This window comes from Aegilops tauschii, chromosome 7, assembly GCF_002575655.3.
Source record: "Aegilops tauschii subsp. strangulata cultivar AL8/78 chromosome 7, Aet v6.0, whole genome shotgun sequence".
NCBI lineage: Eukaryota > Viridiplantae > Streptophyta > Magnoliopsida > Poales > Poaceae > Aegilops > Aegilops tauschii.
In genome coordinates this window covers 170,596,971-170,616,468 of record NC_053041.3, presented here as the reverse complement: position 1 = coordinate 170,616,468, position 19,498 = coordinate 170,596,971, and the positions used below count along the sequence as shown (strand labels likewise).

The window sequence follows — 19,498 nt, the reverse complement described above, 5'->3', positions numbered from 1 at the left end:
ATGCGGCCTGGGGCTTGGTGCGGGGGCGTCGTTCCGGACTGCTATCAACGTCCCACGCGGTGCTGACCGCTGGAATGCTCTTCCCCTTCTTGGGCGTCTCTGCCTCCAGATGCGCCGAAGCCGCCCTCTTCTTCTTCCTCTCCTCAGGGGGAGGATTGTTTTCTTCCTCCTCCTCTTTTTCCTCGTTATTGTCCTCCGGAACAGAGGAATGAGTTCCGTCGTCTTCGGACGCCATGTCCGAAGTGCCCTTACGGCGGAGGCCACTCTTGGCCCCCCTTGCCTTCTTCTTGGCCTTCTTCTCCGGCGCCTTATAGGGCGCCGGTACCAGCATCTTCGCCAGGCGTGGGATGACTGGTTCTTCGGGCAATGGAGCCGGACACTGGATCCGCTTCGCCCTCTCTGTCCAGTCCTGAAAGAGCAATAACAAGAGCTCAAGCATCGCCCTTGCAACAAACAAGCGGGGAATACATCAAAAACAACATACCGCACTAGCGGGGTTTTTGCAGTTGTGACCACGGTCTGAATCTGTGGCCAGTGGTTTCTCATTGCCCTTAAAGAGCGACTTCCATGCACCTTCATGTGTAGTTTCGAAGAGCCTCACCAGGGTCCGGTGCTTCTTCGGGTTGAACTCCCACAGCGGGCGGCTTCGGCGCTGGCATGGAAGGATCCGGCGAATCAACATCACCTGGATCACATCAACGAGCCTGACACTCTTGGTTACCATGCTCTGGACGCGCGTTTGCAGCATCATCAGCTCGTCAGGGGAACACCGGTCGGGACTCTTCTCGACCCAAGAGGTGAGCCACATAGGGGCACCGGAGCGGAATTCGGCAACCGCGGCCCAGGTGGTACCGCGGGGTTCTGTGATGTAGAACCATTGTCTCTACCACTCTTTCACTGTCTCCACAAAAATACCTTTCGGCCAGGAGACGTTGGGCAGCTTGCTCACCATGGCTCCTCCGCATTCCGCGTGCTGGCCGTCTACCACCTTCGGCTTCACGTTGAAAACTTTGAGCCACAGCCCGAAGTGGGGGTGGATGCGGAGGAAGGCCTCGCACACGATGATAAACGCCGAGATGTTGAGGAGGGAATTCGGGGACAGATCATGGAAATCTACCCCGTAATAATACATCAGCCCGTGGACGAAGGGGTGGAGTGGAAACCCCAGCCCGCGGAAGAAATGAGGGAGAAATATTACCCTCTCGGTGGGCTCCGGCGTAGGGACGACCTGTCCCTCGGCCGGCAGGCGATGGGCGATTTCCTTCGCCAAATATCCGGTCGCCCGGAGCCCGGTAATGTACTCCTCCTTGACGGAGGAGACCATCCACTTGCCTTGACCACCGGATCCGGACATGGTTGCTGGAGTGGAAAGGAGATTGAAACTGGGGCGTTGGAGCTCCAGATTGGGAAGGCAGAGATAGAGAGAAAGCGCGAGAAGAGGAAGGGGGAATCCTTATCTCCTTATAAAGGCAACAAATATAAAACGCCTCCTCACTCGCCTTGAGATTCGCCTATTCCCAAGGGCTGTGTAAACGGCACGGTCGGGTTACCCATGCCCGCATTGATGAGAATCCCGCGATAAGGGGACACGATCTCTGCTTCGACAAGACGTGCCAATAGCAACCGCGTTTTGAAATGTGGGATGGCGGATAAAAACGGTTCGAGATTATGGCCGGACAGACATAATGTCTTGTTGTAAAAAGCTGTCAGCAGATGGGACTCGTGTAAACATATGTATATATTCTCTCTGCGGTTGTGCATGGTGTGTAACAGGTCCGGATACAATCATCGCATCTGAAGACTATCCTGGAGTTCGGAAAAGGGGAACCCGCCTTGCAATGTCGAAGACAATCTGCGCGTCGGACTCCTCGTCATTGAAGCCAGGTTCAGGGGCTACTGAGGGAGTCCTGGACTAAGGGGTCCTCGGGCGTCCGGCCTGTTATCTGTTGGGCCCGACTGATGGGCTATGAAGACATGAAGGCCAAAGACTATACATGTGTCCAGATTGGACTCTACTTGGCGTGGAAGGCAAGCTAGGCAACCGATTATGAAGATTCCCTCTTATGTAACCGACTCCATGTAACCCGAGATCTCTCCGGTGTCTATATAAACCGGAGGGCATAGTCCGGATGAGACAGATGCATTACCATATACTCATAGGCTAGACTTCTAGGGTTTAGCCATTACGATCTCGTGGTAGATCAACTCTTGTAACACTCATATTCATCAAGATCAATCAAGCAGGAAGTAGGGTATTACCTCCATAGAGAGGGCCCGAACCTGGGTAAACATTGTGTCCCCCGTCTCCTGTTACCATCGATCCTAGACGCACAGTTCGGGACCCCCTACCCGAGATCCGCCGGTTTTGACACCGACAGGTGGCGCGGCACCGCCATTGGAGGGCCCCGCGCCGCCAGCGCGGTGGGGGGGGCTCCGTCTTTGGATTTGGCGGCGCGCGGCCCATCGTCTCGCGCACGAACGACGCCGCTCGCCAGGCTTTGACTGCCAGAGCGATGTGGGTGTTCGCGGGCCACGCCTCGGCTTCCGTCCGCGACCGCCCCACCACTCGCCCGCACTGGTACGGGCCGTTCGGCTCCCGACGAACCGATCGCCGTGATCGTCTTCTTCTTGGGAGCCATGGCGATGAAGAACTGCTAAACCAACTACTAGACCGGATTTTCACAAATGCGCCCCCTACCTGGCGCGCCAAAGATGTCGGTGGAAATGACACCTATGGAATCACTGGGATCCCTTCTATGGTTGGCGGGCGCGGGGTTGTGCAAAGAGCGGGTCTAGTAGTCGGCACAAAGATCGTTTACCCAGGTTCGGGCTGCGAGGATGCGTAATACCCTAGTCTTGCTTTGGTGTATATTTGAGTGTTTTTGAGCCCTCGAACTAGCTGCGGTGCGTGCCTAGTCCAAAGGATCCAAATCCTTCTCCTGGGCGCCTTGGGCCTCCTTTTATAGTCAAAAGGGGTCGCCACAGTGGCACATAGGAGGTGGAAAGGTATACAGTGTACAAGCTTATAACCTGTCATTACGGGACAAGGCGCATTAAATGTGCCCCTTAGGTGTCCGGTTGCTTTATTGGGGACGGCGACAAGGCCCGTCTCGTCCCTCGCCGCTCCGCCTCGCTCCGACACGCGCCCAGGCCAACGAGGCATGCAGCGCCACGCAAGCTGGCAGGCTGCTGAGATGGCGTGGTGGTAGGATCTTCACGAAGATCTGCATGCCACCACACAGATGCTTGCTGAGTTGGCCTGGAGGCTGCACGTTGCCACGCAGGTGCCTGCCTAGCTGGTTGGGCTGGCAGCTGCATGGGAACGGCGGTGGAGTCTTGGCAGATGTGGCCTAGCTGTGGCCCCGCGGGTGTCTTTGGCAAGGGTCTTGCCGGGGCCCCGGCAAGGGCCTTGCCGTGGCGTCGCGGTTGTCCCCGGCAAGGATCTTGCCGGGGGTCTCGTGGATCTCCTCGGCAAGGATCTCGCCGAGGATCGTCGTCTTTTGGTCCTCATTTGATCTTGTGTGTTTATGATCTTGACAATGATCTGCATGCCACCATGGAGGTGCCTCCCGAGCCTTGGTTCCAATGTGGTTGATGGTGTTGGAACCCTTGGGCTCAAGGGTGGCGCGCCCTGCCGGCGTTGGGCCAGTTGCCCCGGCAAGATTCTTGCCGGGGCTGCGGAGGCCGCCCCGGCAAGGGTCTCGCCGAGGGAGTCCACCTCGCCCTCTTGCTCTTAGTGTTTCTGTTCTTGGCGTTGCTTTGCCCGTCTCGTGCCTTCCTCTGCCCTACTTAGTGTGGCCGCGGGCGCGGCTCTGACTACCCGTGCACAAGTAGAGGGGGTACAAAAAGGGCCCCTACTTTTGTACACCGACAGTGACATGGTCGGGGTTTTTTCTACCGTTTGAGACAACAAAACAATTGACAAGGTGATGGATTGAGAGGATGAATGTTGTATAGACAGAAAAGGTGATGTATGACAAGTTTAGAGGAAAAGAGCAGCTATAGGAGTGTGTGGTGTTTGTAAGAATAGAGAGAAGATGCATACATTTGTGTTGTGGTTGAACATTGCGTGCAATATGCTCATTTGTGTGTGTGTGTGTGTGTTGGGGGGCATGAGCTTTGTTTACAAATTTATTTGTTGGCCCGTGGCAACGCACGAGCAGTCTACTAGTTTTATTAGAGATTGACAAACATGGCATTGGTCAATGATGCAACTCATGAAAGAATTAATAAGGGAAGAGAAGATTCACATATAAATACACTATCCTAGAAATCTTTTGTGATTGTGAGCCCCCATCAAAATATTATATGCCAAAATTGTTGACGTTGGACAAGGAAGACAACATAACGATTTATGTTTGTTCATATTCACATAGAAGTTATATTGTCATAGATCCTTCAACATGTGGTGCTTGCCCCTATCTTTGCTAGCCAAAATTCCGCACTAAGTAGAGATACCACTTGTGCATCCAAAACCCTTAAACGCAAATCTTATTTTCAAGAGTCCACCATACCTACCTAGGGATTGAGCAAGATCCCTCAAGTAATAAGTTGTCATTGGTGCAATAAGGCAATAAAAATTGCTTCTAAAAGTGTGAGATCATTTAGTGTAAGAGAAAATTGAGCGTTGTACGAACTTGTGATGGTGAAGAATAAAAGCGATAGACTGCATAATAAAGGTTGCCATCACAAGGGGCAATACAACGTGACGTTCTTTTGCACTAAGGGGTTGAGCATACAAACAAATAAGCGCATGGCAACCTCTGCTTCCCTCTGCGAAGGGCTTATCTTTTACTTTTATGTATTTACTTTTATGCAAGAGTCAAGTTTCTTCTCTCTATTGCTTTTTATTTTTCTCCTTTGGCAAGCATCATGTGGTGAGGAAAGATTTAGGCACATATGTCCAGTTGAATATGGGTAGCATGAGTTATTATTGTTGACATCACCCTTGAGGTGAATATGTTGGGAGGCAAAACTATAAGCCCCTATCTTTCTATGTGTCCGGTTGAAACGTTTTGCTCATGTGTATGCGGTGAGTGTTAGCAATCATAGAAGACTATATGATGGTTGAGTATGTGGACTTGCCTAAAGGCTCCGATACATGACCCTTCCTAAAAAGATGATGAATTGTAGTTGCAAAGTTGACTGAGAACATAGTTTGTTGGTTTCTAATAGAGTTTATGCTTTATACTTCGATAGTGTGATAAACTACTACTTATTTATGAGAAGTCTATGATAAAAGTTCTATGATAAAAAATTTATGTTAAACTTTGTTGTTGTTATAATAATCTACATGATGCTTCTATGTCCGTATTTTGTTTTTATCGACACCTCTCTCTCTCTCTAAGCATGTGGACATGTTTTTCGATTTCGGTTTTCGCTTGAGGACAAGTGAGGTCTAAGCTTGGGGGAGTTGATACGTCCATTTTGCATCATGTTTTCCTACTGTTATTTATGATGTTTTAATGCATAATAATGCTTTTTGGAGTAATTCTAATGTCTTTCCTCTCCTAATTTGCAAGGTACACACAAAGAGGGAGAATTGCGACAGCTAGAAATCTGGACCTGGAAAAGCTACGTCAGGCTACTTATTCTGCACAACTCCAAACAAGCTGAAACTTTACGGAGAATTTTTATGGAATATATGAGAAATATTGGAGCCAATAAGTACCAGAGGGGGCCACCAGGTGGGCACAACCCACCTGGGTGCGCCAGGGAGCCCAGGAGCGCCCTAGTGGGTTGTGCTCTCCTCGGCCCACCTCTGGTGCCCATCTTTTGGTATATAAGTCATTTTGACCTAGAAAAAAATAAGGAGAGGACTTTCGGGATGGAGCACCGCCGTCTCGAGGCGAAACTTGGGCAGGAGCACTTTTGCCCTCCGGAGGGGCGATTCCGCCAGGGGAACTTCCCTCCTGGAGGAGGAAATCATCGTCATCATCATCACCAACAACTCTCCCATCTTGGGGAGGGAAATCTCCATCAACATCTTCAACAGCACCATCTCCTCTCAAACCCTAGTTCATCTCTTGTGTTCAATCTTTGTACCGGAACTATTGATTGGTGCTTGTGGGTGACTAGTAGTGTTGATTACATCTTGTAGTTGATTACTATATGGTTTATTTTGGTGGAAGATTATATGTTCAGATCCAATATGCTATTTAATACCCCTCTGATCTTGAGCATGGTTATCATTTGTGAGTAGTTACTTTTGTTCTTGAGGTCAAGGGAGAAATCATGTTGCAAGTAATCATGTGAACTTGATATGTGTTTGATATTTTGATAGTATGTATGTTATGATTCCCTTAGTGGTGTCATGTGAACGTCGACTACCTGACACTTCACCATATTTGGGCCTAAGGGAATGCATTGTGGAGTAGTTATTATATGATGGGTTGCGAGAGTGATAGAAGCTTAAACCCTAGTTTATGCGCTCTTCCGTAAGGGACCGATTGGATCCAAAAGTTTAATGATATGGTTAGAATTTATTCTTAATACTTTTCTCATAGTTGCGGATGCTTGCGAGGGGGTTAATCATAAGTAGGAGGTTTGTTCAAGTAAGAAAAATACCTAAGCACCGGTCCACCAGAAGGAAATATGCCCTAGAGGCAATAATAAAGTTGTTATTTATATTTCCTTATATCCTGATAAATGTTTATTATTCACGCTAGAATTGTATTAACCAGAAACTTAGTACATGTGTGAATACATAGACAAACAAGAGTGTCACTAGAATGCCTCTACTTGACTAGCTCGTTAATCAAAGATGGTTAAGTTTCCTAACCATAGACATGAGTTGTCATTTGATGAACAGGATCACATCATTAGAGAATGATGTGATTGACAAGACCCATCCGTTAGCTTAGCACGATGATCGTTTAGTTTGTTGCTATTGCTTTCTTCATGACTTGTACATGTTCCTATGACTATGAGATTATGCAACTCCTGAATACCGGAGGAACACTTAGTGTGCTATCAAACGTCACAACGTAACTGGGTGATTATAAAGATGCTCTACAGGTGTCTCCGATGGTGTTTGTTGAGTTGGCATAGATCGAGATTACGATTTGTCACTCCGATTGTCGGAGAGGTATCTCTGGGCCCTCTCGGTAATGCACATCACTATAAGCCTTGCAAGCAATATAACTAATGAGTTGGTTACGGGATGATGCATTACGGAACGAGTAAAGAGACTTGCTGGTAACGAGACTGAACTAGCTATTGAGATACCGACGATCGAATCTCGGGCAAGTAACATACCGATGACAAAGGGAACAACGTATGTTGTTATGCGGTTTGACCGATAAAGATCTTCGTAGAATATGTGGGAGCCAATATGAACATCCAGGTTCCGCTATTGGTTATTGACCGGAGATGAGTCTCGGTCATGTCTACATAGTTCTCGAACCCATAGGGTCCGCACGCTTAACGTTTGATGACGATCGGTATTATGAGTTTATGTGTTTTGATGTACCGAAGGTTGTTCGGAGTCCCGGATGTGATCACGGACATGACGAGGAGTCTCAAAATGGTCGAGACATAAAGATCGATATATTGGAAGGCTATGTTTGGACACCGGAATGGTTCCGGATGAGTTCAGGCATTTTCCGGAGTACCGGGAGTTACCGGAACCCCCCGGGGAGTCAATGGGCCTTATTGGGCCTTAGTGGAAGAGAGGAGGAGGCGGCCAGGTGGAGGGCGCCCCCCCAAGCCCAATCTGAATTGGGGTGGGGGGCCGGCCCCCCTTTCCTTCTCTCCCTCTCCCTCTTCCTTCTTCTCCTACTCCAACTAGGAAGGGGGGAACCTACTCCTACTGGGAGTAGGACTCCCCCCCTTGGGCACGCCCTATGAGGGCTGGCCCTCCCCTCCTTTATATACGGGGGAAGGGGGCACCCCATAGACACACAAGTTGATCTTAGCCGTGTGCGGTGCCCCCCTCCACAGGTTTCCACCTCGGTCATATCGTTGTAGTGCTTAGGCGAAGCCCTGTGTCGGTAACTTCATCATCACCGTCATCACGCCGTCGTGCTGATGAAACTCTCCCTCGGCCTCAGCTGGATCAAGAGTTAGAGGGACGTCACCGAGCGGAATGTGTGCAGATCGCGGAGGTGCCGTGCGTTCGGTACTTGATCGGTTGGATCGCGAAGACGTTCGACTACATCAACCGCGTTACTTAACGCTTCCGCTTTCGTCTACGAGGGTACATGGACACACCTCCCGCTCGGTTCTATGCATCACATAGATAGACCTTGTGTGATCGTAGGTAAATATTTTGAAATACTGTGTTCCCCAACAATGGTATCAGAGCCAGGTCTATGCGTAGATGTTATATGCACGAATAGAACATAAAGAGTTGTGGGCGATAATAGTCATACTTCTTACCAGCATGTCATACTTTGATTCGGCGGTATTGTTGGATGAAGCGGCTCAGACCGACATTACGCGTACGCTTATGCGAGACTGGTTCTACCGACGTGCTTCACACACAGGTGGCTAGTGGGTGTCTGTTTCTCCAACTTTAGTTGAGTCGAGTGTGACTACGCCCGGTCCTTGTTGAAGGTTAAAACAACACACTTGACGAAAAATCGTTGTGGTTTTGATGCGTAGGTAAGAACGGTTCTTGCTAAGCCCATAGCAGCCACGTAAAACTTGCAACAGTAAAGTAGAGGACGTCTAACTTGTTTTTGCAGGGCAAGTTGTGATGTGATATGGTCAAGACGTGATGATATAAATTGTTGTATGAGATGATCATGTTTTGTAACAGAGTTATCGGCAACTGGCAGGAGCCATATGGTTGTCGCTTTATTGTATGCAATGCAATCGCCATGTAATTGCTTTACTTTATCACTATGCGGTAGCGATAGTCGTGATAGCAATAGTTGGCGAGACGACAACGATGCTTCGATGGAGATCAAGGTGTCAAGCCGGTGACGATGGTGATCATGACGGTGCTTTGGAGATGGAGATCAAAGGCACAAGATGATGATGGCCATATCATATCACTTATATTGATTGCATGTGAGGTTTATCCTTTATGCATCTTATTTTTCTTAGTTCGACGGTAGCATTTTAAGATGATCTCTCACTAAATTTCAAGGTATGAGTGTTCTCCCTGAGTATGTGATACGTCTCCAACGTATCTATAATTTATGAAGTATTCATGCCATGTTTACAATAGTTTTATATGATTTTGGTATGATTTGATTAGAACTAACCCGGACTGACGCTGTTTTCAGCAGAACTACCGTGGTGTTGTTTTTGTGCGGAAATAAAAGTTCTCGGAATGCGCTGAAAATCAACGGAGATTTTTCTGGAAAATATAAAAATAGTGGAACAAAGAGTTACTAGAGGGGAGTCCCGTGGGCCCCACGAGGGTGGAGGGCGCGCCCACCCCCCTAGGGCGCGCCCCTGTGCCTCGTGGACTTCCCCTGGGCCCCCTGACTTGTTCTCGACGCCAACCTCTCCTATAAATGCCCAAACCTCCAGAAAATAACCTAGATCGGAAGTTCCACCGCCGCAAGCCCCTGTAGCCACGAGAAATCAATCTAGGCCCTCTCTAGCACCCTCCCGGAGGGGGCCATCATCACCGGAGGCCATGGAGGAGGATCCCGAAGGGGCCATCATTGCCATGAAGGCCAAGGACCAGAGGGAGAACCTCTCCCCATCTAGGGGGAAGGCCATGGAGGAGGAAGCACAAGGGGGAGAACGTCTCCTCCTCTCTCTCGGTGGCGCCGGAGTGCCATCGGGAGGGGAATCATCGCCGCGGTGATCGTCTTCATCAACATTACCATCATCACCACCATCCTCATCTCTTTTACGCGGTCCACTCTCCCGCACCCCGCTGTAATCCCTACTCGAACATGGTGCTTTATGCCACATATTAGGATCCAATGATGTATTGCCATCCTATGATGTTTTGAGTAGATATCCTTTGTCTTTGGTTTGATTGATGATCTAGATTGGTATGAGTTGTATGTTTTATTTTGGTGCTGTCCTATTGTGCCCTCCGTGTCGCACAAGCGTGAGGGATTCCCATTGTAGGGTGTTGCAATATGTTCATGATTCGCTTATAGTGGGTTGCTAGAGTGACAGAAGCTTAAACCCAAGTAAGGGGGTTGTTGCGTATGGGATAAAGGGGACTTGATGCTTTAATGCTATGGTTGGGTTTTACCTTAATGATCTTTAGTAGTTGCGGATGCTTGCTAGAGTTACAATCATAAGGCATATGATCCAAGAGGAGAAAGTGCGTTAGCTTATGCCTCTCCCTCATATGAATTTGCAATAGTGATTACCGGTCTTGTTAACAATTGCCTAGGACAATTCCGCACACCGACCCATCATTATTCCACACTCACTATTTATAATACTTAAGTAGTATATTCTAACTTTATGATAACAGCACCTACTTTTATATTTTAGCTCTCCGATATCATGCAAAGTTATCCTCTTCATACCCACAACGTAGTTTTATTTCTCGTTTCTAGTTGGAAGCAAATGTTCGGTGTACGTAGAGTCGTATCAGTGGCAGATAGGACTTGAGAGAATATTGATCTTTCCTTTAGCTCCTTGTGGGTTCGACACTCCATACTTATCATTTCCACCTTTGGGAATTGCTACGATGATTCCCTGCACTTGGGGATTATCAAGCTCTTTTCTGGCGTCGTTGCCGGGGAACAATAGCGTGGGGTTGATATTCTCGTGTGTGCTTGTTTGCTTTCTTCACTAAGTAGATTTTGTTTTTACTTTTTATTTCTGTTTAGTTGTGGGTGAAACATACCAAAAAAATTAAAAGAATGAAAATACAAAAAAATTACTTGCCTCTCATGCCTAATTTTTTTTTCAATAAGAGAAGTGATTGGAAGGTTATGCATTGGAGAAGTGAGGGTCGACCTTGAACACTTGTGATCATGCTCATGGAAACAATGTAAAAAAAATTCATGGAAGCTTCTCTGAAAATATTTACCCCCTTGTATATATCCATTGTATTATAAAAATAAAGTGACAAGATTTGGTTCTAGGATGATTAGATTGCTTGTTTACTATGTGCAGTACAAAAACAGAAACTTTGGCTATAGCGCATGAATTTACATTTTTTACTGGAAAGTCAAATGGGTCTGAAACATTTTGCACATTACTTCTGTACAAATTGTTTAAATTTTCATATTTGTTTTATAATTGTTTGGATTTACAGAAGTTTACAAAATTTCCAGATTACTACAGACTGTCCTGTTTTTGACAGGTTCTGTTTTCTATGTGTTGATAGCTTATTTTGATGAATCTATGGGTAGTATCGGGGGGTATGAACCATGGTGAAGTTGGAATACAGTAGATAAAGTGCTAATATGAAATTGGAATGAGTTTGCAGCAGTACCTAAAGGTATTGATTTGCTTTAGTATACTAATGGATCTCACAAAGTTTTTGTTAAGTTTTTGTGGATGAAGTGTTCGAAGAACGAGGAGTTACCGATGTGAGAAGAATAAAGAGAGGCGAGAGTTCAAGCTTGGGGATGCCCAAGGCACCCCAAGTAAATATTCCAAGGATACTCAAGCACCTAAGCTTGGGGATGCCCCGGTTGGCATCCCATCTTTCTTCTTCAACAATTATCGGTATACCTTGGTTTTTGTTTTGTTCACATGATTTGTGTCATTTGTATTTTTCTTTTGCTTAAAGAACCATGCTAGTATGAGATAGCCCTTCATCGATTTATAGAATGCTTCATGTGCTTCACTTATATCTTTTGAGTATGACCTTATAGAATGCTCTTTGTGCTTCACTTAAATCTTTTGAGTATGGTTTTATAGAATGCTTCGTGTGCTTCACTTATATATTTTGAGCTTGGATGTTGGTTAGTATATATTAATTGTAGAATGCTCCATGAACTTCACTTATATCTTTTGGAGTATGAATAATACTATCATCTAAAGCGGGTTTGGAAGAGTGTCGACTTTAGGAATTAGTGATCCCACTATTTTGGAGGGTGTTGAATCTTAGTGTGATATTTATGAAAGTGGATTTGGAAGAGTGTCGACTTTAGTTAGTAATGATTCCACTATTTCGGAAGAGATTCCAATTGATTATGAGAACAAAGTTGCTATCTATGATGATTATTGTGGTGACATGTATGCTATAAAGAATAATGTTAACCATGAAACTTGTCATCATGATTTTAATTTTCAATTGGATTATGCCTCACATGACAGTTATTTTGTTGAGTTTGCTCCCACTATTCCGAATGAGAAGAATTTTGCTTATGTGGAGAGTAGTAAAATTTCTATGCTTGTAGATCATGAAAATAATGCTTTATGTGATGGTTATATTGTTGAACTCATTCATGATGCTACTGAAAATTATTGTGAGGGAGGAATACATGCTTGTAGGAGTTGAAATAATATCAAGTTTCCTCTCAATGTGCTTAAAGTTTTGAAGTTATTCTTGTTTTGCTTTCCTGTGCTAGTTGATTCTTGTTCCTATAAATTGTGTGCTCACAAAATCCCTAGGCATAGGAAGTGCGTTAGATTTAAATGTGCTAGTCATATTCTTCATGATGCTCTCTTTATGTTTCAATTTCTTATCTTTTATGTGAGCATCATTGAAATCATCATGCCTAGCTAAAAGGCATTAAAGAAAAGCGCTTGTTGGGAGACAACCCAATATTTATCCTTACTGTTTTTGTGTGTTTACATGATTAAGCTACTGTAGTAATCATGTTTTATAGATTTTGTTTCAATAAAGTGCCAAGTAAGACCTTTGGGAAGACTTGGGTGAAAGTTAATATGATCTTGCTTTAAAAAGCAGAAACTTTGCGCTCACGAGATTAGCTGTCCTTTTTTACAGAAGAGTGATTTTGAGTTGATTCTTTTTTCAGAAGATTAATAGACAAATTCCTCACGTCCACCAATTTATTTCATAATTTTTGAAGTAGCATAAGTATGGTTGATGTTCAAATCATTACAGACTGTTCTGTTTCTGACAGATTCTGTTTTCATTGCATAGTTTGCTTGTTTTCTAGTTTCTATGGCTTATATTTCTCAATATAAATTGTACAAATGATATGTTACAGTAGGCATTGTGTGAGAACAATTATGAACCTTGTCTTTGACAGTACCAAAGTGAATGGTTTACTCTTTATCATACTAACCCATCTCACGAAGTTCCGTTAAGTTTAGTGTGATTGAAGTTTTCAAGCTTTGGGTGAGATATCGATATGAGGAGAATAAGGAGTGGAAACACCCTAAGCTTGGGGATGCTCAAGGCACGCCAAGGTAATATTCAAGGAAGACTCAAGCGCCTAAGCTTGGGGATGCCCCGGAAGGCATCCCCTCTTTCGTCTTCAAAACTATCGGTATACCTTACTCGGAGCTATATTTCGTCACATAATATGTGTTTTGCTTGGAGCGTATTTTCAATTTTACTTGATGTTTGACTAAAATCATTGGATCTGGAATCTTGAATGAAAAAGAATCCTCACATGGCTAGTTAATTATTTGACTACTCAGTGTTCTTCACTTATATCTTTTTGGAGTAGTTTGTCATTTACTCACGTGCTTCACGTATATCCTATGAGTAAATGGTTGAATGAATTGAATATCATAAATCTGAATTTATATATGTTTCATATGCTTATAACATGGGGAGTAATGACTTCACACATAATAAGTATAGGTAGTAAACTTATTGAAAGTTAGCAAACGCAGAATTGGTCACTTGAACAATTCATGAAAGAATATTGAAGGAAGAGAGATTTCACATATAAATATACTATCTTGGACATCTTTTGTAATTGTGAGCACTCATTAAAATATTACATGCTAAAAAGTTCATGTTGGACAAGGAAGACAACTTAATGGATTATGTTTTCCTATATCCGAAACGTTATATTGTCTTGGATCATCCAACATGTTGAGCTTGCCTTTCCCTCTCATGCTAGCCAAATTCTTTGCACCAAGTAGAGATACTACTTGTGCTTCCAAACATTCCTTAACCCAGTTTTGCCATGAGAGTCCACCATACCTACCTATGGACTGAGTAAGATCCTTCAAGTAAGTTGTCATCGGTGCATGCAATAAAAAATTGCTAAATATGTATGATCTATTAGTGCGAAGAAAATAAGCTTTATACGAACTTGTGATAGGGAAGAAATAAAAGCGACAGACTGCATAATAAAGGTCTTTATCACAAGCAGCAATATAAAGTGACGTTCTTTTGCATTAAGATTTTGTGCATCCAACCATAAAAGCGCATGACAACCTCTGCTTCCCTCTGTGAAGGGCCTATCTTTTAATTTTACCTTCTACCCTTATACAAGAGGCATGGTGATTTTCACCTTTCCTTTTTACACTTTTTTCTTTGGCAAGCACTTTGTGTTGGAGTGATCCGGATATATATATCCACTTGGATGTAGGTTTTCATAAAGTATTATTGTAGACATTACCCTTGAGGTAAAAGGTTGGAAGGCGAAACTATAAGCCCCTATCTTTCTCTATGCCCGATTAAAACTTTGAACCCATAAATATCACGTGGGTGCTAGCAATTGTGAAAGATTAAATGATAGTTGAGTATGTGGAGTTTGCTGAATCAAAGCTCTTACGTAGACCCTTCCTGAAAATAAGATGAATTGCAATTGTTTGATGACTAAGAGCATGGTTTGTTAGTTTCAAGAAAGTTCATGATCTATACTTTAACATGTGAATAGCTTGTTACTTGATCATGAGAAGTTTTATGAGTTGAGCTACTGTTATGATATATAATGATGCTAAAAAAGGTGATTGAAACTATCATTGATCAAACTTAAGCACTTGCTAGCATTCACACTTCATAAATTATTTCTTTTATCGTTTACCTACTCGAGAACGAGCAGGAATTGAGCTTGGGGATGCTGATACGTCTCCAACGTATCTATAATTTATGAAGTATTCATGCCATGTTTACAATAGTTTTATATGATTTTGGTATGATTTGATTAGAACTAACCCGAACTGACGCTCTTTTCAGCAGAACTGTCGTGGTGTTGTTTTTGTGCAGAAATAAAAGTTCTCGGAATGCGCTGAAAATCAACGGAGAATTTTTCTGGAAAATATAAAAAATAATGGAACAACGAATTACTGGAGGGGCGTCCCATGGGCCCCACGAGGGTGGAGGGCGCGCCCACCCCCTGGGGCGCGCCCCTGTGCCTCGTGGACTTCCCGTGGGGCCCCCTGACTTGTTCTCAACGCCAACCTCTCCTATAAATGCCCAAACCTCCAGAAAATAACCTAGATCGGAAGTTCCGCCACCGCAAGCCTCTGTAGCCACGAGAAATCAATCTAGGCCCTCTCTGGCACCCTGCCAGAGGGGGCCATCATCACCGGAGGCCATGGAGGAGGATCCCAAAGGGGCCATCATCGCCATGAACGCCAAGGACCAGAGGAAGAACCTTTCCCCATCTAGGGGGAGGCCATGGAGGAGGAAGCACAAAGTGGAGAACCTCTCCTTGTGGCACCCCGGCTCAGAGAAACCGGAATGCCCCGTATTCCAGCCCAGAGATCAAGGAGAAGTCTCTGGAATACGGCACTGTTTGACATAGAAAAAATCAGCTCTTATTACAAGAATAATAATTACACGGGTCTGATGTTACAATGATCACATCAGCATGGCGACACTACGCCTGCGATGCTACACTTGCTCTATGCTAGCAGCGGAACAACTCGTAGCAGCGAAAAACTTCTAGCAGCGGAACAACGACGAAGGTGGTGAACTCCACTCCGTAGGGATTCTGGCTGGGACACGATCTAGCTCGCACGAACAGACACCTCAACAAACAATCAAGCAATCACGGCAGCACCTGCAATCTGGCATGACACGCCAGGTCAATACATTGAATGTACTTGCAAGCTCACAACAACCAGAAGCATCAAGGCAAAACAACAACATAGCATTAAGCAGGTTAATTAAATTAACATCTACCATGATACGACAGCAACTACTAAGCATGATATGAAACTACTACAATACTAATAAATCACCATCTCAGATCTCCATAACCATATCTCTCTTGGCTCACCGGCCAAGCAATATACCATCTCGATCACCTCGTGATCAAAACCAAACGGTGATCTTTCCGGCGATCACAACCATGACCAACACTTGGTCTCAACATCATCATCAACATCATGCCAATCTGTACTGCTCAAAATATCCACATATAAATCACCTATAAGTCATTCCATCATGTGAGTGTTGATTGAACGGTGTGACCTAGTACGAACCCATGCCCATGACCGAGGACGCGGCTATCGATAGATTTAATTACACACTCTGTAGAGGTAGCGCACTTTACCCACACCACGGAACCCATGGCCTCGCACTCCCATTCGGGTGGACCAACAGCGTTCCGACAAAACCGATCTACTGCCGTGACACTCTCCCGGCCACTCCGACTCACTCCCCACTAGGCTAGTCCTGGGTGGCCCCGTGTCTACCAAAGACACAACGACGACCGTCGTGGCCAAAACATAAACGGTCCCAAACGGGGACCCGGATCCATAACAACAACAACGGGCACTCAAGGTTATGTCTGCTTACCGGGCCAGGGTACCGCACGCCCATAACCTTCCCTCGTTGGAGGCACCGGCGAGAGGCACGACAATAGACCGCATTAGGGCCTCCCCATAAAAGGCAAATGTGGTTGCACTGGAAAAAGCCCGGTTCGGTGGCACCTGACCAACTTAATGACGGAATTTATCCCCAAAATATAATAGTAATGACTGATACTCCGATATCATTTATCAACCTATAATCCAAGTCATAGCAATATCCAACAAGTAATCCAAAGCTTAATATCGTCATATCAAAATACTCCGAGGACAGTATAACACTACTATCATGATGAATCCAAGAACGATAATACTACTACTCAAATATCAAGAACTAACTATCCAGCTATGATCCACATGCAAGCATCATCTCCATCATCATACTCCAAAACATAATATCAACTAGCATCATGATAAAACTAACACTAGCCACTAATAATCCAAAGGCAACATGATATCCAAAGTAATACTCCAAAGTAATACCAGATACCATCATGAAAATAATCATAATAGCCACTAAGAATCCAAAGGCACATGTCATCCACATAATCATCAAAACATATGTCCTAGAACTCCAAGCAATATCATGGCAATATCAAGATCAAAACCATACTCCGAGAAATGCCATGAACAGATCACACATAGCTAATGCAATATTTTAAATAGGTTCAAATAAATAAACCATGTCACTGCATTGCAATCATGCAAATGGAGGCTGTGTCTTGAGTGGGGTGGAAGAAATCACCGGGAGAAAGTGTGAGAAACTCGCAGAAAGGATAGCCGGAAAACGTACTCTCTCGGAGGGGACTGAATAAGGGCAGGGGCAAAATGGTCATTTTCAGAATGTCAAAACATGGTGAAAATAATTCCATCAGAACGGGCTCGACGAAACGAAGAAGTGGGCTTTGGATTCACCTCAAACGGAGTTGCGAGCAAAAAGTTATAGCCCGACGAAGTTCAGGGACCAATCTATAAAAATAACTCTACAAACAGGCCCCTGAGCTGAAAAACAGAAAACACATTTTAGGAAATACGTCTTCAGAACGGAGAAAGCGTATTCAAGTAAAGCAGAGGCGGAATACGCTTACTTCACGCGAAAACGTACTTTCTGAAGTACGCTTCCACTTCAGCGCGCGCGGGTCCGGGGCTGGGGTCGCTGACGTGTGGGTCCCACGGGGTGGGGCCCGTCACTTATCCATGCTGGCCGCCCGGGTCAACGCATGCAGGGGCGGGGCCGGGCCTGAGTGGCTGCCAGGTGGGGTCGGGGAAAGGAGGGGGCCCGCCTGGCCTGGCTCTTTCTTCCTCCTCGCGCGTGCCCGACGGAGCAGAGCAGGGGCGCGGCTCCGGCGACGAGCCCCGGCGACTCCGGCCACCGTTGCCGACGCTCCGAGCACCGACGAGCTCGGGGAAGAGTGCCGCGTCCATCCCCGCACTGCACGGACGCCGAGAAGGAGCAGAATGACGATGGCACGGGTCACGGCGGAAGAGGCTACGGGTGGCGATGGGACTCGAGGCCATAGTGGCTCTGGCGACTCGTGGAGAGGTGGGGGAGGTTCGCGGGGGACTAGGTGGGTCTCTGGTGGTGGTAGAAGGAGGGGAGGGGCTCGACTGCGAGCGAATTTAGCCGGAGCACCGTGGCGGCCATGATGGCCAACAGAGGCGAGGAGAGCTTCTGGAGCTCGTGGGAGAGGTCAGGGAGGCTTGCTGGAGTGGGTGAGGCTGGTGTTGTGCTCGAAGGGCTCGGGGAGGGCCATTTATAGGCGGGGCGAGGATGGCCGAGCCGGGCGTCGCCATGGACACGCGGCCGGCGCCGCGGACGCGTGTGCACACGCATGGGCTCGTCGTTAGGCAACAGAGGAGGAACAGGAGGGACTCTCACGGGGCAGAGGCGGCCAACGGAGCACAGGGAGGATGACGACGGCGACGAACAGAGCCAAACCGCCACTGTGCTCTCGTGGGCGTTCGGCGGCGAGCGTCGGTGAGGAAGCGGACGGAGGGGGAGAGGGGTCCAGGGGAACGGAGACGTCGCGGGCCAGCTGCTGGACACGCTCACGCGCGCGAAGCCGACGAGAGGAGGAGGTGCCGAAGCACAAACGGCCACTGAACACGGCCACTGCACACAGAGCGCGTGCACAGTGATACCATTAACGCGGTCACCACGTGCACTGGCACGTAGCGGGGGAGATGGGCTTGAACATGTTGTCTAGTGGTAAGATCATCCAGGGTAGGTCTCAACTACGGTGGTAGTTTGGTTAAAACTACTATGGTTAAATGTTAATCATCCTCTGAAGTTTACTGCAGTAAACTTGGGTGAGCACTAGTGATCAACAGAAAGGGTTTTTGAGCCATAGAGTTTGTCTGCGAGATTTAAGGTAAGAAGAACTTTCATCCTGGTAACTTTTAGAAGGTTTGGACCAAGATAAATCATAGTTGCTTTGCAACTGACCAAAATGGTCCAGAAACTTGATCAGGAAGGTGCACTCACATGGAGTGTCAAATTGAGCTCAAATTGGGCAAGGCAGAGTCATTCGGTCCTATGAATATGCTCAAAAAGTATCATACCAATTGGCCAAGCCAAACTGGTACTTGCTTCACAAACATCTCCTCTGGACAGAAACTTGCAAAAATTCTAGAGGAATAATGGCTTAATGAACCATGCCCAAAATGGGTGGAGTTAGGTTATATGGATAATACAAGGCCTAGAAAAATTGGCAGCCATAATGGAGCAAGATAAAATATACTTGCTTCACAAACTGAAATTTTGGGCAGAATCAAAGAATTGAAGATGAGCTCACATGGAGGCATAACATGAGCTCTACTTTGGTGTAGGGCTAATATATGATGATATGAGGGATCATGAAAAATGGCAACTCATTTGGATATTCCTATCTTGCACCTCCTTCACAATGCTTCTTTCTGGGTAGAAACT

General features: G+C 46.0%; 1 long non-coding RNA gene across 1 annotated transcript; it reads right to left on the bottom strand.

The window, feature by feature from the left end:
• Window positions 1-15,557: 15,557 nt before the first annotated feature.
• On the bottom strand, window positions 15,558-18,298 carry LOC120969362 (uncharacterized). Its single transcript, XR_005763499.3, has 3 exons — window positions 17,658-18,298; window positions 17,485-17,571; window positions 15,558-15,825 (listed from the first exon to the last, which is right to left on the bottom strand). It is a non-coding gene; the product is annotated as an uncharacterized lncRNA (long non-coding RNA).
• Between the last annotated feature and the right edge of the window lie 1,200 nt (window positions 18,299-19,498).